At 36.6% G+C, this 25,012-nt stretch overlaps 1 protein-coding gene across 5 annotated transcripts in view; it reads right to left on the bottom strand.

Moving 5' to 3' along the window:
* The window catches only part of grik4 (glutamate receptor, ionotropic, kainate 4), a 439,025-nt gene that overhangs the window by 293,934 nt on the left and 120,079 nt on the right, over window positions 1–25,012 (bottom strand). The gene's annotated exons all lie outside the window — the stretch shown is intronic.

Here is a 25,012-nt window from a genome sequence, read left to right as displayed (position 1 = left end):
TCACCTTGTCTCCAAAACGTCCTACATGCACTGTCCCTCTAATAAACTCATTTCTAATCTCTGCTACCTACAGCTCCACGTCCTGTCTTTTAGTCTTTTAGTAGCCTTCACTACCTCTTCTCCCTGCATCGCACCACTCCACTGCCCTTCTTCTTATTCAAACACATGTACTCTGTTTTACTCCTACTGACTTTAATTCCCCTTCTCTCCAGTGCAAACTTCTACCTTTCCAGGCTCTTCTTAACCTGCTCCCTACTCTCACCACAAATCACATTATCATCTGCAAACATCATAGTCCACGGAGACTCCTGTCTGGCCTCGTCCGTCCACCTGTCCATCACCACTGCAAACAGGAAAGGGCTCAGAGCCGATCCTTAATGTAGTCCAACCTCCACATTAAACCAGTCTGTCGTTTCTACTGCACACTTCACTGCTGTCACACTGTCCACATACATGTCCTGCACCACCCTCACATACTTTTCTGACACACCTGACTTCATACAATACCACAACTCCTCTCTTGGCACTCTGTCGTACGCTTTCTCTAAATCCACAAACACACAATGCAACTCCTTCTGACCTTCACTATAGTTCTCCATCAACATTCTCAAAGCAAATAATGCGTCTGTGGTGCTCGTCCTCAGCATTAATCCATACTGTTGCTCACAGATGGTCACCTCTTCTGGGGACTTTATACTGTTTTAAAATGAAGGGGAATCGTAGTAGCTAAGTGGGAGTTGAGTAATTCTGACAACACTACTTAAATGCTAATAGTTAGCTTGCTAATAGCTAATTTAAAAAGATTTATGGAACAGGTTAGAAAAATACAATATTAGCAAATGGTTTTGCTTTTGTGATAAAAATGTGTGTCTTGCATATTTTTTCACTGCAGTAGGTAATTTATAAATCACTTTCTAAAATAAATGGAACAAGTAAAATGTGAGAAAAAGACAGTAGTAGTAGTAGTGGAAGAGAAAAAAAGAATGCATAGGCCAACTCAATGTGAATGAATAAATTACTGCTTTAGAAAGTAACACAGACTTTTTTTTTTAGTTAGTCAGGTGTGAAAACCTTTTAGTTAGTCAGGCGTGGAAGTAATTGGCTATAGAAATATCCGTTTAAAATAAGGCCCCTGTAAAGAAAAGAGAGAGAGAGAGAGAGAGAGAGAGAGAGAGAGAGAGAGAGAGAGAGAGCGAGCATTTCACAGGCTATTTATCCACACAGCCATCCCACAGTGAACTGGCACAGCTCCATGCTGACAGTAAAGGCTTTGGTTGGAGTGATGGTATCAGCACAGTGGGGGTGAAAATTTTCAAGTGGGCCCTTGTTTTTGAATTTTGCCATCGTATTATAGTAAATATGAAATAGTATATAAGATTCACACCCTCTACACTCCTGTAATGCTCATTGTTTCTTGCTGAAACAGCGTAAATGGATGATAGAAAGCCATTGTTGTATACGTGTAAAAAATTGCAGATATAAAACACACCACATGATTACAGTCTTTCCTAAGCAGATCCTGAAGCAGGAAAATGTAACCCAAATTTTTTATAACGTTTAAATAACTACAATCTAAAGGGGAAAAAACGGGCCAGGCTAATTTAGTGAAAAATGTCAAGCTTTTAATGATCCTAGAAACAAATCAACAAATTGGTCTGGAAATAAGTTAGAAAAAAAACAAATGCACTCCACAGAGCTCCAGTATCACCATTTGCTAATTTACTATGGTTTTGCTAAAGTAAAATTATATGGTTATATGGACTTCTTGTACACAAAGGTGAAATTTTGATAATGATTTAAATGTTTGATGTAAAATGCAACACATTTCTTATTTCACTCTTCAAGTGACTGATGATTCAAATCATAAATCAAACTCTTCTTTAAAAAAAAAGACCTTTAGCACTTACATTAACATTGCTAATTTCCTACCCAATTATTTGTTGTTTTTCTAACCATTTTGTCATGAACTGTAATTGTAAATGTAAGACAGAATCATAAACATGTAACAGGCTAAGATTCAGCAATCAGCATGTAACAGGAATAAGGCAAATCAAGAACAATGTTGTGGAAACCAAAAAAGAGGGGGAAAAAATGATATAACACCACTTACAGTTAAAAATTGTACATGTAATGGTGCAGTACATGTCCATGAACACTGTCAATTTATACTCACTGGAGTAAAATACATGCATTAATCAAGGCGCAAACTGAAACAAAAGAAAGATGCACATGTCAGCAAGAACACGCCATGAAACACTCAGCAGTGTGCTGGACAGCATGCCTATGACATGTAGCCTTCAGTGCCTGGGGGAAATCTCTAGCAGCTATCAACCTTTCAACCAGCAGAATAACCACCAACTGACTTTTACATTTTCTTCAGTTTTATCCTGTTATAAATAACTGCACAACTATGACAACTAATCGACAATGCAATAATGAACAAGACAGGAAATGTATGACAGAATGTCACTCCGGTCTGAGGAAATGATGAGAATGTAAAAAAAAATCAGCTAAAATATATTCCCTTTTAGTGAAGAGTTAATACCAAAATTTCTACTATCTGTATTTAGACCTAGCTTAGCAGTTGAGAATTTACTTGGAATGGCTGCACGTCACCTACTATCTTTTTCATCCATTTGATCCCCTGTACCTAGAATTTAATGGTACATTAGATGTGTGTGCATTTGAATCCTTTTTTGGACTGTTTAAAATTTGTCAATGAAACCACTAGCAGCACTGCCTGTTAAATATGATAGCTTTACTAGCGAAGGCCAAGGTTTTCTAACTTATGATGACATATTTATGATAAAGCACAGTTCTGGTTTTGTGTTAGGCCGTGTTCAGATTGGCATCAAGATCAGTTTTGATGTGATAAATTGATAAACAGATTAAAGATAAATGTTTACACTGGGTGCATTTTTGTGTCACCAATGTATCTTCAATATCTGTGTCTATTTGAATCTATTTCAATATTTAACATCAATGGAACAAAACCTGTTTAAATATATATATATATATATATATATATATATATATATATATATATATATATATATATATATATATATATATATGTATTATTTGTTCTGTTTTTACCACATAGTGGCAATATCCTGAGGTCAGCCAAGACCTCTTTATCCACAATAATATATTACAGCTCTGCTGAATTTAACTAAAACATTATTTTTTCAAAACTCGAGTTAAAGATAGAGACATAGACCAGTGAACAAAATGCTTTTTTTGTTAAAAACAGAGCTTCTGCCACACCATTAAAGACCAGCACAGCTATTGTTGCCTCTAACACAATCTGTCAATCTCTTGCTTGCTCTTTCCATCCCTCATGAATAAGATCCCAATACACTTAAGCTCTTCCACCAATAGCCAAGGTCTTACTCCTTATCCAAACAGAGCATGTTAGCTTTTTCTAGGAGAGAACCTTGCCTTCGGATATAAAGGTCCCTATTCCCATTCGTGTATGTCATTGATCCGATTAGGATGATGCCAGGAAAACATCTGGAAATGCTACTAATAGCACTCAATACTAAACGCCTTCTTGTCTTGTTTATGGAAATCATATTTCTTTATGGATTTGTTTTTGTTGAGAAGAAAATAAACATATTCCTTTTTGGAAAGTGAAGGTGATTGAGTTGGACAGGGAAGGTGCAATGTAAAACTGATGCATAGCTTATACTGCTATTTTGACAAACCATTTTCTCATGAAAATAACAATGTAGGACAGTGTGAAGCATTAACAGAAAAAAATATAAAATATCTAGGTTCCGTATTCATAGCCATGTTGAATTTGAATCAGTGATGATCGCAACCATGCTAAATTCGCCATCAAGGATTACTGATTTGCCCTTCAGCCCACATTCATAACCTTCGGGCCACAAGTCCCAACTATGACCAAGACTCAGATAATTACAGGTTATCGATGGAGAAAAGAAAATGCTTAATGATGTGAGAGTCTCTGTTGTTACTTTAGAAACATAAAACTGCTGCATTAGCGCATCTGTCTTACATTTCTAATAACTGAACCACTTAAAGAAATGAATAAAATAGGCTTGTCTTTGGTTTTATATTGTGTTGCTTTTCGCATTGTTACAGGTTGGAGGGGAAAAATTACTTGACAGATGTGTTGCATGCATTTGAAACTTTATCTAAAAAAGATAGCCGAGCTTTTACTTTCTCAGCCCAGAGACATGTGTTGTTTGCTGACTGGCATTTTCTAAATTGTCCATAGTGTGTGAATGGGTGTGGGAGTGAGTGTGATTGTGCCCTATGCTTACTCAGCACTCCATCCAGGGCATTAGCTGTTCCCATGATATATATATTTAATGCATACTAGCATTTTAAGGGGAAAATGGTTGTATGTTTGCATGTACTTCAGTTTATTACTATCTTCTATATATTTCCCCTAACCATTCATTTAGGACGTGATAACGACTCTTTAAGTCATAGGTGTGGTAAATTACAGGATAAATAAACTGTCACAATGGCCTGTTTGGTTCTCTATGAGTGGTTTGGGAGCTGTGCCCACTTGCTGTGTTGTGCTTGGGTGGTGACAGACGGACACTGTTCTACCCAGGTGCCAGATGCAGATGACTGAATTCAACACAGTGCACAAACTTGGGGAGAGCTCATGTCAGGTTACAGCAGACAGCAGGAGTTGCACACTGATCAACAACACAGACAGCACTCTCAGCTATCACTGGGCCAGATGGTGCAGTTATCCACCCAAAACTCCCAGCTGAGAAGTCTCGATCTATGAGTTCTGGGATATGTTTACTGCCTCTCGAACTTTCAGTGTGGTTTTTGCTATTGATTCTCTATTTTGACCTTTGACCTTTTGTAATCAGTCACCTTCAAAACATGCAGCTCTTAATTTCCTGTACATATAATTCCACATATTATACAATAATAAAATTAGGCCAAATTTCCATTTAAAAAAAGCATAATGGAAATAATGTATATAAAAAAAATACATAATGGAAATAATGTAGCCCTGTAGCTCAGTGTCAGGATTATTATGGCCCTGGACTACGGTTCCCATCATCCACTGCACCCTCACATGCCACATGATCGTTGCAATTGAATCATGTTTATTTGTAATTAGCACAATATATATAATCTCACGCTTTATCTAACGTGCATCACATAATGTATTTTTTTTTTTTTATTCTCTTTGTCTTCATATTTGTATATCAGCATTACAGGTAAATGTATCTACACCTGCATCTGCATTTTTTTTTTTATTATACAACACACGGATGAATCAAATTCAGCGTACCCTTCAACGATTAATACAATCTCTGCAGGCTATACTGGAAGGTGAAAGAATTATATGGAATATATCCCTTCATTTTCCAAAGGACAACACAACCTCACCTCTAACCCGACCAAGGGATGCATTAGCTAGGCCTGACAACATTCTGCAAAAAGCAATATTTCTGATTTCCACTGCCTCTTGCCACCCTAATCTGATTGCAGTGTCATCACACTAGGCGGCTTGCTGGTTAGATTGAATTATTCAATTTCATAATGCATGGGCAAGAAAACAGAAGACATAACAAGATGTGATAAAAGCAAGTCGTATGGCTTGAACAGGAAACAGCAAAAGCACCTGCGAGATCTGAAGGTTGTTGCATTTTTATCATTTTCATAATGCTGCTTCCTATTTAATTGACTATACTCCCATTTAACTTCTTTCATTTTATTTTATATGATGGTGTAATTCAGTGTAAAGTACATTGTGCATGAACATGTGCTTTTCAATAAAAAAAGGTGAAACTATTTATAAATATAGCACATACAGCATACCCTCTCCTTTAGACACAAGGATCTTTCAGATAAGTCAATTTGTATATAATATGCTCAAAGTGTTCTTCTTAATCGAAGCCTGTACACCTATGACAAATGTTTTCATAGACATTGCACATACTTTAAAGAAACCCAGAGCACATTCTTCCTTCTACCTTCTAATTGCAGTGCAGTTTAGCAGTTCACATTTGATAAATGACAAAAAACTCTCCTCGGGGTACGAATCAGCCACTTCCACATTGACAGCGTGTGATAATTAACTGCCACCGCAACCTTTGCTGGCTTGATGCTGTTGATGATCCACCTGCTGAGCTAAAACAGCAAACCTCATTTTTACATTTTCATACCCACAAGGTAGTGTATTAAATTTGTTTTTGCAAAATTGAAAAAAACTCCAAAATGGTCACCGATGACCTTTTTACTTATCGTGAAAAATAATTGCTCACTAAATAAAGCACCTTTTCTACTTAAAATATCCCCTAAATATAATATTTTCTCTAATTAATAAAATGAGATAAAAGGGTCAAAACCAGTTGATTGTACCAACTCCATCTTATATTTCAACGCACTCATTTCACAGTGCATAGGTGATTATAGAAGACTAACCTAATGATTCACTTTACTTCCCCGGCTTGTAAATGACATGGCAACATATTATGTGTATGTAATTAATAATGATGCAATGATATTTTCATATGAGTATGAACATATTGAATATGTTGTAAAAATATTGTTGGAAGGTGGAAAAAGACCAGAGAACCCAGAGGAAACCCACATGGATAGGCAGAGAACATAAAACTACACATAAAGAAACCACGCTTTGAAGCTCAGTACTTTTGTTTTTTATATTTTGAATCATTCTTGTTCACTTCTCATATGTTTTGTTCAGGCCTGCCTGTGACTGGTTTGCACAGTGAAAAAGCATGTCACTGGTTTGATCATATAAAAGAATACCGAATTAAACTTTGTCCTGAGACTGAATGACAGTGCTTGCAATTCTGTATGAACTGGAACACACGGTTCAGTAAAGAACTAATTAAATTATTTTGTGAAATTAACAAAAGTTATATGCTTCACATGGCTTGAAGTGAAAGATCTTGAGTGGCATATTGAATACCTTTGAAATGAATGCTGACTTCACCCCAGGACTCCTCACCCTAAATCAGTACCTGATTTTACTAACGCCATTGTGGCTGAATGAGCATAAATCTCCACAAGCACACTCCAAAATCTAGTGCAAATCTTCCCAGGAAAGTGTAGGTAAATACAACAGCAAAAAACTTTCTTTTGGCTTCTTCCATTAGGGGTCGCCACAGCAGATGCATGTTTGATTTGGCACATGTTTTTACGCTGGATGCCCTTCCTAACGCAACCCTCCCCATTTACCCGGGCTTGGGACCGGCACTAAGAGTGGCTGAGGTTGATTCCCTGACCGGGGATCGAACCCGGGCCGCAGCAGTGAGAACGCCGCATACTAACCACTAGACCACCAGGGGACCCCAAGGTAGATAAATATATAACAGCAAACGGGGACAAAATGTAGACTAGGATGTTCAAAAAGCAGGTATCCACAAATATTTGGACATATACTACATTTCAAGCTACTAACAGATGCTTAGCAACCATCATTTTCCTGAAAGTGTAACTTTAATATTCCATGAATAAAATTAAATGATAATGTTTAAACTATTTTATAGTGAAGAAACATTTGTTCATTTCTGATCTGTGTTCTGTTTGTTTAGCTTTCTTTCCTTGTTTCAGCCTTGTGTAGTTGCCAGTATTTGACCTTTGTTTACCCAATTTAAATGTTGAGACAGGATTTGCCCTTGTTTACCTCATCGTCTTGTTTTCTCACTAGAGCACCAAATTTCGACACTGCTTTGGCAGACTTTGGATTAAAAAACAAAACCCAAAAAAATCTTATTACATCCAAATGCATTTGGCTCCTAGGTAGTAAGGAAGCCTTTGCATCATGTGTAAAACAGTCTTTTCAAACAACAGCATGATCTTAATTGGACTCTTGAAGATTTTATTACCTCAAAGGCATGCTGCATTTAGAGCATTTAGCTGACACTGTTATCCAAAGTGACTCACAGAAGTGATTGATAGCCTCTATTAAAAATATCTTTACGATAGTATAAACAGGCCAGGGTCTAGGGATACTAACCAAGCCAAAACCTTCTTAGATTTAGTAGAAGTTAGCAAGAAGAATTGAGGGCATTTTTATGTCCAATACTGGACACAATAGTATTTTTTCCTTAGCCATAGAGCCTTTATCACTCCAAAGCCCAGAGGACTTAACATTTTATAGTAAGTACAATGGATATCCTTGTGTAAAGGATAGGGTCTCATCTCAATGCTCATTGTATTTTTTATAGTCGTGGGTCTCACAGGGATTGCTGGTGATTGGAGAGGGGCATCCTGCATTTATAGTCCTTCTGCATGCCATCATTTATATTTAGTCATTTATTAGACACTCTAATCCGGAGTGCCTTACCAAATGTGCAAACAGCTAACAATATTTATACATGTAATGAATCAGCAAGATTTCGCACATTTTAGTTTGTTAAAGTGAGTACAATAATGAAAACAAAAAGATGGATTTTAAGTACTTACACGACACAAAGGCAATCAGGGGAAAAAAAAAACACAATTTCAAACCTGAGTGCACCAATAATACCATGGTAAAAAAAGAAAAGAAAACAAAGTGATTCAAACACATTTAATGCAAGGTCAAAGCGAAGAAAGTGAAATGCTATCGTAGAAACTGCATGAAAAGTAAAAAGGCCTTTATTGCAGAAGGAATAGTGCTACTGTGTTGTATGGAATGAAAGCAGAAAGCTTGTCCCAGTACCGGAAAAGCCAAGGGCATTGAAGCATGAGATCACAGACAAGAACATGCCAAGCACCTGGTAGATGTATAGGCCTGAGAGGTATAGTTTTGAGTCAATAGGTGTAGACAGTGTGATCCCTGGAGCAGCAAATCAAAAGTTTTGAATTTAATTCTAGCTGCAACCAGAAGTCCATGGAGTGACTTCAGAATGGAAGGTCAAATAATAGAATGTCAGGAGGTTGCAATACTGGCAAGCAAATGCTGTGAATGTGATGTAGAATAGATGTGGCTTATAATGGGACACGGCCAAGATGAGAGTTGCAATGGGGAAGTTTATATCTGACTAGCCCTGTCAAATATCATTTAAGTGTGATCACATTACATAACACCCTCACCAGATCAAAATCATATCAAGATTTTTAGCTGGTGCTTGATGAACTGTTAAGGTGTTGATGAATGACGGGTCCATTTGAGAAGAGTTTGTTACTGCTGGGTATATCACTTCATATTTTGGTTAAGATTGAGTTTCAGATTTTGTGTGTCTTTACCCAGTAAGAGATGTCAGAAAGGCAATAAGATATCTTCTGTTAAACTTAGGAACTAGATGGAGGAAATGTAAAGCTGGTCACTGGGTGTGTAAAAAGTGCTTTCCTTCAGCCAGACACTTATCTAGACTTTTAGATCCTACTGCACCAGTGTCAGGTTGTAACTCACAGGTTAAACAGGAAGTTAGTAGCCTGCTGCCTCAGCCCATGGCCTTAGTTTTAACCCTGCTCTATTTCCACCATCTGGGGGAACTTGCTTCATTACCACTCACCAGTGCACCTGCTCCATTTCTGCCATGCCAAGCACCTGTTCATGTTCCCATGGTCTCTACTGCCAGACCCATGGTGGTATCTAATCCAGTACAGACAAGGGCAGAATTTGTGTTAGTCACAGATTCTGCCCTTGTCCCAGATCTATCCCCTGCTCCTTTTTAAAGCACATTCTCAGTAGGACTTAGGAATTAATTGCACATTGTGCTGCATTGTGGAATAGATCCACGATACTGTCTAAACCTGCTTTCGGTCAGAATGAAAACAAAATAAACAATTTGCTTGACATAAGTAGTATAAATAAGTTCAAATTGAATGGCTGTGTAGGAGACAAATACAATTTACATTCAAATTAGTTTATATCGATTGTTTTATGTTGATCACATAATGCAATTGTGTGTATTTTGCTTTATTCTAAACTATAAAGCATGATTAGGGAGAATCTGTAACAGTAAACAATTTGAAGAGTGATTCAGAAATGCCAAGTTTCCCTTTATTGTGTGTGGCTTGAGGGATAAAAACACACACACACACACACACACACACACACACACACACACACACACACACACACACACACACACAGTGTTTTAAAATTTCCCCCTTTTTATAGTTTGCTTCCTGTTGCAGCATCAATGAGGCGTAAATCATCCAAGTCTTGCTGATGAGGTTTGCTATCTGGATCGAGTGCTTATTATTTTTAATCATTTACAAAAATTACTAGTTACCTGAAGCTCATGTAGACTGCAACAAGTCTTACAGATTTAATTACATGCTGCCAAAATGCAAAAAAATAACGAAGTGGCACAGTCGTTATTCTGACAAAGGAATGTTAGCCCTATAATTAGTGTTTAGGTTATATACTATATACTCCCTTCAACTTTGTCAATCCAACCATACAGATAAAATAAGAGAGATTAATAATCAGAGTTATAGAATTAAAAAACTTTAGAGAGAGTAGTTAATAGTACATAGATAATAGTAGATTTTCTACTTAGGGTCTGCAAAAGAGAAAGACAGAGAAAAGCTTGCTAGATAAGGTTAACTATTATTGTGCAATGCATCTACCCATTAAGGTGAATGTATGAAACTTCCTGTATTGATTTGTTCTGCTTTGATTTCCTACTCTCTACTTCCTGGATACTTCAGCTCTGCCCTGTCCACACCAGTGTCACAAATCGCAAAGTGTTGAGCTTCTTGTATGTTTTCTGGTCTTCATATATTCATTTATTTATCATCAGTAACTGTCAAAATATTTACAGTAGAAACAAAGGTAGATATACAAAAGTTTGCCATATTAAAAAAGAAATATTTGACAAAGCACATTTCACCAATGTAAAACTTTAGGAAGTTTACATTGGGGCTCTTTGACCTCATCAATTACTCCTGCCATCGAATTTAGCTCAATGTTGAAACATATTCTTCCTGAACAGCCACTCTAAAGAAAATAACAATAGCTGACAGAGTGCAATGTGTGCCAAGTGCATATCTCTCCATCTGTTCCATCTCCAAATCAGTGTGTCTGTTGACCTCGGTAATCACAGTGTTTGCTGAAAGAAGAGAAATCTCTTGGTGAAGAGATTGCTAAAATGTGATGATTGCTGAGAGACACAGTTGCTTTTGTTCACCTTTGTCACTCAACACACCTATTGGAAAATAACCATGCTTCTTGGCATGTATAAAAATGCTCAGCAGACCCATATGACCTCTTTTTTGGAGCAAGATGACACGAGAAAAGGGCCTCCTAAACATCAGAGTCAGTTACACATTTATTAGGTTGCATCTCTGATGGCCCGCATTACAGTTCTGCTTCAAGCAAACAGAAATGCCTGGCTGCCAAAATTCATCTCAATACAGCAAAATGGAAAAAAGATCATTATTAAGATAAAGGCAATAAGGATTTGCAAGTATATTTCTTACTCATATTCACTATCTCATTTCTAATGACTGTTGAAGCAGACAGTCCATCCTCAGGACATAGTTGAAATGCCCTAGGGCTTTAGGTCCTACCCTGCATCTACTTTCTAGTTTTGGCATTTAGTTTTTGGCGTCTCTGTCACTAAGGCTGCTGAAATCCTTTGCAATATCGTAGTGGGTTATCAGGTTTTATCAGGTCAAGTCAAAAGTAAATGATAAGGACTTCAAATAATCAAATGCAGTCACCTAAAATATATTTGTCACATCTGAAGCTTTAGAGGCTTCAGTCTGGATTCCCAAATCCAGATTGACAGCCACTCCAGTGTGGGCAATAGATAACACCAAGCACCAATCACTAAGCAAAGATCAGCAGAAAGGCACACACCTGTGAATTTATAAAGTCCTACAATGCACACTAACCCATGAAGCCCAAGAAACACAATCTAAATTTCCAATGGTTTGTTATAAAACTGGACAGGGGTATAAAACTATTTTTTTAACACTTAAGTAGGTTAGACATGAACCAGCCAAAACTGTTCTAAAGAGGCCTTTGTCCAAGAATCCAATAGTCACTCTAACAGAGCTTCAGAAGTTCTCCACAAAAACGAGAAAAGCTCCTGGAGGGACAGTCATTTCAGAGATATACTCCATCATTCAGGGCTTCATGACAGAGCAACAAGACAGAAGTCACTCCTGAGTAAAAGGAATATAACAGGCTTGAGTGCATGAAGAAAAAAACTCTCTGATCTGATGAGACAAAATTGTAACCCCTTAGGATGAACTCCTAGCACTATGTCTCTCAAATAAAAAAAACCCTGCTCATTGGCTGCCCAATACATTCCTCAAAGTAAAAATACTGCTAGTGTGTTTTTTTTCTGAATGTCCATGAGTGGCTTGGGCAAAGTTCAGACTTAGAGCCTCTAGAATATCTATGGAGAGACCTTAAGTTGGCAGTAGCAAATGCTCCCCCGCTGAATCTGATTGAGATTGAGAGGATTTGTCAGGAAGAATAGGAGAAATTGCCTCAATCAAGGTGCAAAGCTTGTAGACACTTACCCAAAACACTTAAAGCTATAATTGCTACAATTGGTGTCCCCAAAAATAGTACTGCACAGAAAGTCTGAGAAAAGATACTGTGAAAGCAAACAAGTAAAGCAATTAAGTGATTACAGTAAAGAAACGTGCTTGATTGAAAGTTATTGAGTATAATATTATTAGTAATAAAGTTAAACGTAATTAAACTTAATATTTTATGACAATATTGTGTTTTAAGCAAAGGCAGAGCCATAAAATAATCCACCAAACACACCCAGAGACCAAACTGTATTTTGCCATTTCTAACAAGCTGCAAAAGTAATGCATCAGGAAGAGAGATAAACACCCAGAACATGAATAACCTACAGACAGCACAACTTTTACAGCATGTGAAGCTGATAATTTTTTTTTTTATGCTTTTTCACTCCACTGGTGCATATCACAGGCAACCAGCATGGGAGCAGATAAAGGCAGAAGCCTGCTCTTACATCCGAGAAATTTAATTATCTGCTCTTTAATTCAACTTGACCCTATTTTAACTTTGATCAGCCAAAAGGCCTGCAGACAAGAAGCCGTCAGGAAAATGTTTTTTCATGCTGTACTTTATTTGTGCAGCAGGGTGGCACAGAAGGTAGGGTTTGTACTTCACACATTGTTGCTTTCTGATATGAGAATATCAGATATTTTGCATATTTCAAAGATATTGCAGTGATAAATGTAAGCTGTTTTGCAGATTGTACTGATACTGTTCTTGGTTTTCACTGCCAAAAAAGACAGGCAAAGAATTTTACATACTGCATCACAACATATTCAGTAGATGCGTTTACATGGGGCATTGTAATCGGTTTAAAAGTCCAATACGAATGGTCAGAATCAAAATGCCCAAATCAAATAAATTTGTAATCGGTTTTGAGAGGGGTGAGATAAACCTTTCTATAAACCGGACAAAATAAAGATTCTGCCATGTAAACATGTTAAACCGATTATTGCTGTTGATAAGAACCATTACTTAAGGGACAGAATGAGCTTCCTCAAATCTCAGTGTGATTTCGGAAACCCCCTCTTCATCTGGCATCTGTATCGGATCTCGTATCGGATCATTCATCCTTCTGCTGCAGAAGATATGAACCTTTTTACTGTGCTCTTGTGAACACTTGATTTGCCACAACACGGTTTTCCACACCACTTCCGAGTTTGTATAAAACAACCGCGACACTCATAATTGGGGAACTGGATTTCTGACGTTCTCTTATTCTGGGACCATAAATCCCTCTACCAAGTCAACTCAAGTCAAGTCAAGCTTTTATTGTCATTTCAACCATATATAGCTGACGCATTACACAGTGAAATGAAACAACGTTTCTCCTGAACCCTGATGCTACATACAACAACAATTACAGAAAACAGAAAACACAGGGTTAAGTGCGTCGTGTGCAACCTGGTGCAAACAGTGCAAAGACAACACAAGACAGTGCAAGACAATACAGGAGAGTGCAAGACAGATACACAAAACACAAAATAAAAAAGAAATAAAAAAAAATACGCCAGTAAACCTGTTGTAAAGAGATGTAAACAGTAACAAAAATGTAAACAATAATGTTGTGCAAAGAGCAATAGCAGCATTCCAGAAAAGATGTGCAAAAACGGCATGTAAACAGTTTATGGTAATGTGAGTGGTGCTAAAGACATGGGTCCAGTCCACACAAATGTGTAAAGGTTTCCATTCCAGGTCACTAGATTCCAGCAATACAACCAGCTCCCACCAGTCCTTCATCTGCACGCTACTGCTTTTCAGAGGAGGGAGGGCTAGTATGCCTACAAAGTCACACTGTTGCTTGATTAAGAGCAACACTTTACATAAAAATAGACCGCTAATGAAACAATGGAGCTGCATGCTAACAGGACAGGATATAGGCTAATGTGCACGTCACAAAGTCATTGAATGCGCCGGCACATGTAAACACCGTATCGGATTAAATAACGTCTCATGTAAACAGTCCACCGAATCTTTTAATCTAATGACAAAAAAGTTGTACGTGTAAACGTGGTTATTGTTTCTTTACTCAACCAACAACAGACATGTGTTAGAAGAGCACATAAGAGCTTCACCATTAAATTATATTTTACCCAGGATCAGATGTTTATCACTGTTTTCAGGTGGCACAAATATGTAATTTAAAAATGAACATCATGACTGAATACACTTTAAACTCTCAGCCTTTTTTTTTTTTTATTCTATTAGTAAAGGAGACAAATATATCCACAGCCTTTAATTTGCAAGCTACATTGAATCAATTTTTAGGCTATTCATTAACATCAGTATTAAATATGGGTACTTTTTCATCTCTAGTAAAATGTTTTCTCAGTCTCAGTATTCATGTCCAATGAGAATAATGTAGAACCAAACCAGTAATGCTGGCTCAGTCCTCCAGTTATAAGCTGAACTGAGATAAAGGAAATCAAGAATGTTAGAAAATCCCAATAATTGGATGTTTTCAAATGCTTGTTCACTGCTATGAATCCTAAATAATGTTTTGTTTGTCAACCTGTTTCATGCTAATACTTAAAATAGTTCATTTCATTTTATCCCTTACACAATTGTCCTGTAAGATTTGTAAAACATGATACAAGCAAACAGTGAACAAGTTAAGATTTGGCCTCACCAAAAATGTGTGCGTGTAAACGTCTTGTCATTCTGTAAAAAAATATATACAGTTCACATAAAATCCTGGGGATACGCTCACTTAACCAGCCCTGAGGATGCTAACCTTACCGAACCTATTAGACATCTACCCTTAAAAAAAAGGATGACTCTAACCTGTAACTACTCACTACTTCCTCATTAACTCCACTCAAAAATGGAAGGTTGTAGTTTGCCATGTAGTGGAAAAATAGTCCAAATCTTTAGCAAATGATTGATGAAAGCAGTTTTAAGGGAATAGAGATAAATGCCCTGTTCAAGAAATTAGTTCAAACCGTTCAAAGCAGATCACTCATTAAATTAACACAAATTAAAGTTTTAACGATACATTTCCTGAAAGCCTCCAGGCTTCCAGCATACTATATAGTGGATTCCATTAATCTGGAAGGATTAACATAATGAACCAGAATGGAAGGAAGTATAGGTACCCATGCTACTATATTTAAGCAGAGGAGCTTGTATATGACAACAGCTAGAGAATTAACATAGGAGAGCTGAGCCTAGAGAACTAAGCTTTCATGGCATGTCCATATATATCTTAGAGAAGAAAATCAAAGGCATAAAAAAAATGAAATACAATTATACTTGGGGAGGTCAATTTAGTTATCTTTATGAACTTGGTGCTTTACTAACTGCCTAATGCTGTTATACACTATAATCAAAGGTTTGTGGGCACCTGACCATCACAGCTCTGCATTACATTTTTCCTTAACTAGAAATAAGATGCCAATTGACCTATTCCAGGATGACCGTGACCCTGTGCACCCAAATATGTCAATGTCAGGCATTACTTTATGGCCACCATTCAGACATGACAATTATGACCACCTGCCTAATATTGTATTAGTCCCCCTTTTGCTGCCAAATCAAACTACTTTAAAAATGTGAGCTACAGGAGCTCATCTGTTAGATCAAAACACATGAGTCAGCCTTCGCTCCACACATGCATCAAGTCTCGGCCGCACTTGACCCTGTCGCCGGTTCACCACTGTTCCTTAGTTGGATCACTTTTGATAGATACTGACCACAGCAGACCAGGAACATCCCACAAGAGCTGCAGTTTTGGAGATGCTCTGACCCAGTAATTTCCTGCTTCTAACACATCAACTTTAAGGACAAAATGTTAAATCTCTGCCTAATATGTCCCACCCAATATCAGGTACCATGAAGAAGAGATAATCGGCGTTATTCAATCAGTGGTCATAATGCTATAATGTCAATGTTATGTCTGATCGGTGTAAGTGGCCAACACAGAAAAAACTGACCTCAACATTTCTGTAAAAGTTGCAATTAACTGCAACATGGATTAAAGGCTAAATCTTGATTGGAAAAAAAACATATACACATTTGGGTGTTGTGAAGAGGTGTCCAAAATCCTTTGGCCACTGTATTTTCCAGTAGACATTTAAAAAAAATAGACATAAATAGACAATAAACTCAGGTTACTGTCGCCATGAATTTTTCTGTGATTCCGCTTTGTCTGCCTGGGTTTGCTCAGAGTTCTCTGTTTTTCCTGGTTTCCCCTTTTTTTTAAATACATCAGTTTGGAATCACCTCAAGTTTTTAGTTACAAAATCACACTTCTTATTTTAAAGGCCTGGTGTGTTACTTGCAAACAAATATTGACTTAATAGATCACAGAAATTCATGTCTAGCAAGACAGAATCAGGTAATTTTCACAATTATTTATAGGTTGTTTATCTCTTTGGGTTTTGTTGAAAGCAAAAGTTTGGGGCTCATTTTTGCCCACAATGGCATATCAGGTCATAAAAGGTGGTTTAACTTGTCAGGTTGTTTAAGTTGTCACGGCGGAAGGCTTATTATGGTCAGTCGGAGCAGAGGGTATTTTTTTTTCAAAAGATACTGACATTCATACATCTAGACACTGTAATTAACGCACTATGTGGTCTAAGTGCTTGCACTGAGAGCCTTACGTAAACAGCACTTCATGTATCTGAATGCAAGGAAAAATCTTCTTATTTAAGAATGAAGCTTTGTTTCTTGTGTCATGCATTCAAAGAAACATCGCTTTACAACAAACATACATTACAAACCTGAGTGCAAACCTTCTCTGTATAAGCAAGCTACTATTCAAGCCCAAAAACGTGTATATCCTAGGATCTGGGATCTTGGTTGAGCAGTCAATTGTCTGGGTGTGAAAGTGTGAAAACACATTAAAACGGAATCCTACAGATGTTGCAGACGTAACCTTAAGTTCTAAGTTTACACATACGACTGTACCAGGCCATTCATAATCTCTCCCACACACTGATTATGAATAAGTTTTAAAAAAAAAACAGCGCTTTCAGAAGTCTATGAGAAAACGATAGGAAAATGGTCTGATTGAAGCTGTAAAAGTGCTGATTACACCAGAGTAGCAGCGATCTGATGACCTTTGCGTTAATCTGCGCTACAGAGACCCAGGCAGTTTCAGATGTAAGATCACACTGGTGCACAATAAAGAAAACTCCATCACAGCTCTCCTTTTTTTCGTCCACATCTCCCTGCTTTACTCTTCTCCGTTTACAAAGTAATCTGCTCCATAGCAGACAAGCATCAGCTGGGCTTATCTAGTGCTCTCAGGTGCTGCAGATGGAGCTGCACTAAGGCTGAGTGAGAAAGAGAGAGAGAAAAAGACAGAGCTGTATAGAGAGACACACAGAAATTTAGACAGAGGGAACGATATAAGATTTAAAAAAAGTGAAAGAAACAATCATGTACAGTACATGCACCACTACTATCCTCATTATAATTGTTATTAATATACAGTACAGACCAAAAGTTTGGACACACCTTCTCATTCAAAGAGTTTTCTTTATTTTCATGACTATGAAAATTGTAGATTCACACTGAAGGCATCAAAACTATGAATTAACACATGTGGAATTATACATGGAATTATATACATAACAAAAAAGTGTGAAACAACTGAAAAATGTCATATTCTAGGTTCTTCCAAGTAGCCACCTTTTGCTTTGATTACTGCTTTGCACACTCTTGGCATTCTCTTGATGAGCTTCAAGAGGTAGTCACTTGAAATTGTCTTCCAACAGTCTTGAAGGAGTTCCCCGAGAGATGCTTGGCACTTGTTGGCCCTTTTGCCTTCACTCTGCGGTCCAGCTCACCACTAAACCATCTCGATTGGGTTCAGGTCCGGTGACTGTGGAGGCCAGGTCATCTGGTGCAGCACCCCATCACTCTCCTTCTTGGTCAAATAGCCCTTGATGCCTTCAGTGTGACTCTACAATTTTCATAGTCATGAAAATAAAGAAAACTCTTTGAATGAGAAGGTGTGTCCAAACTTTTGGTCTGTACTGTATGTAATACTGTTACTTTGTCTATGGCTATCATTATTACTGGTACTATTGATCCAAACATGCTTCTATGTTTTAGAATTATTGACCTCAATACAGTCATACCAACCAACCTATTTCAAATGACAGTGAATAGAGTGTAAGTGATTTGAATTGAGAGATATGGAAAGTAAAAGCATTATGTTTTCCTAACACATTGCATTATTACACTACAAAGTGCAAATAACAAACCACAATGCAGTGCAAAAAAATAAATTTCTATGTATTTATTAAAATCTTTACTGTTCTTCAAAGTTATATAAGGCTCTCTTATATACTGTATATACATATATATATATATATATATATATATATATATATATATATATATATATATATATATATATATATATATATATATATATATATATATATACACACACACACACATATATATATATATATATATATATATATATATATATATATATATATATATATATATATATATATATATATATATACCTTAATTAAGCAGGGTTGTATTCGGGTCATTGCGTTATGGTTACATGACCTGTGGTTCACGAGATAGGGATTAGCATGTTGGACTTTTGATCAGAAGGCCTCGAGTTCAAAATCCCAGCACCACTAAGCTGCCACTGCTGGGCCCCTAAGTGAGGCCCTTAATTCCAAACTGCTCAGTTGTATAAATGTGTTGATCTGGATAACGGAATATGCGGAATTCCATAAATCCAAAAAAACAACAAATTGTGTATATATTTTTATATTTTTGTTGCTGTCTCAGTGTTGGCTGCAAGGAAACCTGCCTGACTAGGCTAAAAAATGTTAGCTAATTTACAATAATGTGCAGTAGCAAAGATACACCATTATTATACTTACATAAGAACAAATCATCTGCTTAAATATTACATTCGGGAAAAGTATTCCTTTTTACATTTATACCTAAATAGATGCTTATATAAATAAATATGCTTGCTTTTAAATGTGCACAAGTATCAAAAGTAAAATAACTTATCTATAGGAACTATATTTTCATCATTTCAATAATTACAAAATGTAGAATTCTGCTGCACATACGCATTTTCTGGCGTTTTCTACTGTTACAGACACACAATGATGCCCAATTGTGGTCTCGCTCTTAACACAATTTATGTATTCAGTACAAAGTACAGATGGAATGGAATGCAGTGAGAGTAACAAGAGTAAAAAGTAAGACGCTAAACATGAGTTAATTTTTCCAAAATAGAAATTAGATCCTGCTGTGTGCCAATCCTCATATCATGTCACACTTTAATCTGATTAGCACCTTTAATTTCACTTCACACAATAACTGTGTTTAACCGTGTTTAATCAGAAACCAGGAGTAAAATAGATCATAGAGCATGGAAGCACAGGCAACAAGAGCGGGAGGAAGTCTATGGTCGTAACTGGTAGATCGGACTGTGAGTGAAGGGGAATAGGGACCTTATAAAGGGGACGGGTAAATGGAGGACAGGTGTAGGTGATTAGTAGGGGGAGGACAGATGTAGGTGATTTGTAGCAGGGAGAGGCTGAGCGAGAGTGTGAGCACTGGAGGGAGGCGTGACTGGTAGCTCCTTGACACAAGGTGCATACTGCAACAAAGGGGATTTATTTAGAAGCATGAATGGCATTTACAACATCGAACTGCATTACACCACGGTGACATACATTCACTTTAAATATATAAATATACCAGATAAAACTGTTTTAAAAATTAGCATTTTTCTGGTTAAAGAAAAAAACATTTGTCCATCAGAAAGACTGGAGCTACTGATTTGTTCATTCCTGCACTATATAAGCATTCTATATTATCTTTCTTTCTTTCAATCTATGTCTTTGTTTAATACAGGGGCTGATCTATATGGTGGCTCTGCTGCCACCTTAATTACCATTGTCTCAAACACTTAAGTCCATATGACATAAAACATAAAAAGCATAAAGACTATACTCCCACAACAAAAATATAAAAAAAAAAAATCTGTGTTGATTTAGATAATTAGTACATAATCAGAATAAAAAAAAACAATAATCACAGTACATATTTATAGTTTTTCAACACAGCAGGCCACCTACAGTCGTTTACATTTAGATTAATGATATTTGGCATGCGCCTTATCCAGAGCTACTTCAAGCCACAGTTCTCTCATTAATACAACTGAGAATTTGAAGATTAAAGGGCCTTGGCTCGAGGGTCCAAGTGCGGCAGTTTGTGGGTGCGGGTGGTGCCGGGAGGAAGGTGAGAAGCTGGGGGAGAACATGTAAAACACTTTCGCGAAAACTAAGCAGCGTTATCAGGCTTGAACCATGGACCCCCGAAGCTCTGAGGTGACACTTTGCTTTCTACCGTATATAACGTAACAATTTTAAAGTAAAATACATTTTTACATTTCGAAATAAAAAAAGGTCAAAAATAAAAAAGACAAATCTTTAAAGAACAGGATGTATGTGAACATGAAAACATTCACAGACACAACAGCTGACCTCCAGGCATATATGGTTAATCCTACAAGAGCTTCTGTGGTGCTGCATCTGTTCATCAATCAATGTTAAGATATAATTGGAAATGGTCTATGCATCTAAATGAATAACTGCCTATTTCAATTGCAAATTGCAAATAGGATTTATCTGTATATACAGTGGAATGTAATCCCTGCCCCAAATTGCGCAAAGCTTTTATTTCCCAAACAGTCAATCAGAACAGATGGAATTAACAATAGTATTATTTAAATTATAATATTATATACGGGATTCGATCCACATAAAATTAAATTTGACAGGGACACACCAATCATACCATCTAACCCGCTACATGATACAGAAAAAAGTGTGAAATACTAAAGCATATTTTCATCTATCATTAGTGAAGCATAGAATAAAAAAATTCCATTGCAGTCATTTCATTCTACTTTCCGATATGCTGCAAACATGATAATTGTGCAACCCAGAAAAAAAAGACATTTAGGCTTCCTGTTCACCACTGTCTCACTGTCTCATGACACATTGTTATGGAGCTGTGTTGTAATTATAACCGGCCAAATTGACCATCTTCATCGCTCATGTTTCATTGACACGCTTGTAAATTGTATAAAAATGTTTTCTTGATACAAAAAAATGAAATGTGCTGTTGTGCTGGTAGTGAGTGTGAAACCAATTTAGTATCGATTGAACAGATGTGGCCAACATGAATTCAGAGTAGAAATGTGTTGATAATCTGGTATACGAAATATTCTTACTTTAAAGCAATTTAATTGACATAGAAGTGAGGTAAATTGAAGGGTTTTAAACAGCTCTCAGGCAGGCTATGGAAAATAGACGGAAAGAAAAGCACTATGTGGTCAGGGAGTGCTAGCTAGCAGGTCATATGGTTTCTTTTTAAAGAACTTCATTAGCTTGCAACTCTCTCTCCCTCTCCATCTAATGTTTGTTTGTACCCTGTCTCAGAAAACCATATAGAAGAGCAGTAGGTTGTGCAGCTTTTATAGATTTATTCACTTCATGGTTTTATTGGGGTGTGGTATAATTTTGCATAAATATTAGTTGAGCAGAATATGCTATAGCATTGTTTGCATGGCAGTCTTCTCCATATTGTCTTTTTGCTAGTTAAAGTTGGGCAGCTAGTTTTAAAGCCCTGTACAGAGCGAGCACACATATCTCATTACTTAGCAGTGCTCAACCTGTGTGCTAGGAGATCAAAACATTATCATCTATTTTTCTACAAAAAAGCTTCTGTTTTTAGCTAGCTTTTTGTAGCAAAGTAGCTCCAAACACACTGTGTAGCTACACTGTGACATCAGCAGTTATGTAAGCAAGGAATAAACAGCACTGATTGATAGGGTTATAAGAGGTTTATGTCCATTTTTATAGGTTAGTAACTATAACACACAGTCACTACAGCAAAGCTTATGGGTGAACAAGAAAAAAAACGCAAAAAAATAAAAATAAAAAACTGTTAGATGAGACAGAAATCTTTTATTCACTCATATGATTGGTAGAATATATTTGTTTTCTTTTAATCTGAATATATTAGTTGATGGTTTGGGAGAAAAAGTGTGCAGAAGCATATCTACAATTTCCTGCTCAAGCAAAAAACATGATCACTGGAACATCTAAATAGTAAAATAAAAAAGAGAACAATAAGAATATATGACTGAGGTGAAAAGTTCACATGTGCTTAAAATGGATATATATGTCATAGCAGGCTTCAGATTTCAGTGATTTTTTTTTCACTGTTCTTTTTCTGTGACAGAATCATGGTTCTTTTACATAGCGTTTTTTTTTTGGTTTGTTTTTTACATATTGGGGGTCGGCAAAAAAATATGACAAAAATGACAAGCAAAATAGGCCTACAGCAACATTAGAAACTTTGTTATGCAAAATATTTTATAATATCCTTTACCATTACCATATGTCCTCTGAAGCTCTTTTTAGCTATTATGATTAATACAGGTTTATTCCCTGAGTCCATATAAATAGGGCTAGTTTGAGTGCACCCATTAGACTGATTACACACATGTATTACAATGGGACCGTCTAGGGATCTCTGTATAGATCTCATAAAGCAGGATCATTTTACATGAGCTATGTAATTCGGAGCAATTTCTAAGCATCCTCATCTACCAAGACCATTTGTCGAAACAGTTTTTCCCAAATACAAAGTACCAGGTTTGCCAAGGTCAGGTAGAAAACACACACTGTCACCATCTTCTCAGAGGAAATTGGACTGGATGGTCAGATATAAACAGAAAATAAAAGAGAAGGTCTGGGATGAATTAGAGAGTGATGGAAAACTGTGTCACTCTCTATGGAAATGTGAGACAGCAAGAAGGTAGGAAGACTTTACGTTTGTAGCTGATCAAAGCTTTCTGAAGATGTGTTTTATGGTCAGGTGAAATAAAGTTAGAGTTACTTGTCCAAAATAAAAGGTTTTTGGAGAAAAAGAGGTAAAGGTAAACATTAAGCCTCGTCAAAACTGTAACTACTATATAGAATGTTGGTGGTAGAATGATGCTTTTTAGGGGCTGTTTTTTTTTCTACAAGTGGAACTGAAGCATTTCAGAAATATTAATGAAGGATGATTACTTCAGAGACCCTTTTAATCAAACCAACCTCAGAGCATCAATTTACAGTAACTCAGTTCCAAAAGGATCAGGCTTCCAGTGGTGGATGAAGTACACAAGCCATGTAGTTGAGTTAAAGTTGAGATACACTATAATAATATTCCAGTAAAAATGCTCGGTTCAAACTTTCACTTGTGTAAAAGTACAACAGTATACAAAGTACTATGATTTATCGTGGCTATAATGTCCCGTCTTTTTTGTCACAAGACTGCTTAATCAACCCAGTTTATGTAAGAAAGACTCTAAATTTACTCTTAGCACAACAATTTATTAATAGAATGATATTTATGAGTCAAACACTGATTGATATTTGTTAAAAGTATCATGAGCTCAAAACCTTTGTTTCAACAAGAAAAATCGTTGATAAGGCTATGGGTTTTGTGGCAAGTTAGAGTCAGGAGTTTCTTCCCTCATTTATTTCTTTCAAAATGTTATTACTGTTAAACTGACACTGAACTGTATGTTCGTGCTAAGCAGATACCACAAGTGGCAATCAACACATGTTCAAAACAAAGCATGCGCTCTACCGTGATTGATGGCTTGCTGCGTGCTTGACCAGTTAAGTACTGGATGGACTGTTTATATTTAAAAAATGAGTTAAACAAAAAACAAATGAAGTCAGGAAATAATTGGCTCAGACTGGATGAGATTTTTAAATAAAATTTTCAGTTACTCATTGTTTTCTAATTTCATCAACCTGTGAATAGTCATTAGAAAAGTAATTCAGTTCCTTACCACAACAACAGCAACCAAAATGATAAAAGTGATATTTGGGGTATATTTCTTTGGCATTATATTTAGTTTTGAATTCTATTTCATTTTATCTGTTGAGAAGATCCTGTACCAGCACCTTGCACCATACAAAATAAAATATGCGTAAGTAAAACCGTATATCAACAATAGCTCAGATCAGCTGCTAGAGTCACAAGACTTATTTCCAAGCCTATTCCTTCTCTCTCTCTCTCTCTCTCTCTCTCTATCTTACTTCCCATCCATAAATATGAACTACAGTTATCACAACAATTAATCTAGCCCTTCTCCCATGTCTTGGCAGGGCTAATATGGCAGTTTTCTAAACACCAGTAAGGGACATGCTGGAGTAAGGCGCCACTGTATACCATCTGCTGTTACCTTCCCAGCCTGGGAAAAAATGCTATTATACACATTGCATGTAGCTCCAGGTTCTGTTACAATTAAAATATCTGGTTTCTAATACATATGCATAGAGTAGGACTAGTTGGCATATCTTCTCAAATTGTGATAACACTTTAGATTTCTAGATCCCTATTTAAATGTAAGCAGATGTGTGATATATACCTTTCATAACTACTTTGTAGTTCCGATTTTCCTCATGCCTAATGTCTGCTTTTGAATCATCTTCACGTTATGTTCTGATATGGATTGCATCTCAAATAAGATCATAAGGTTTTGCACACATT

This window comes from Silurus meridionalis, chromosome 12 (assembly GCF_014805685.1).
Source record: "Silurus meridionalis isolate SWU-2019-XX chromosome 12, ASM1480568v1, whole genome shotgun sequence".
Lineage (NCBI taxonomy): Eukaryota > Metazoa > Chordata > Actinopteri > Siluriformes > Siluridae > Silurus > Silurus meridionalis.
The sequence above is the reverse complement of the archived record's forward strand: the minus strand, read 5'-3'. Positions and strand labels throughout refer to the sequence as shown.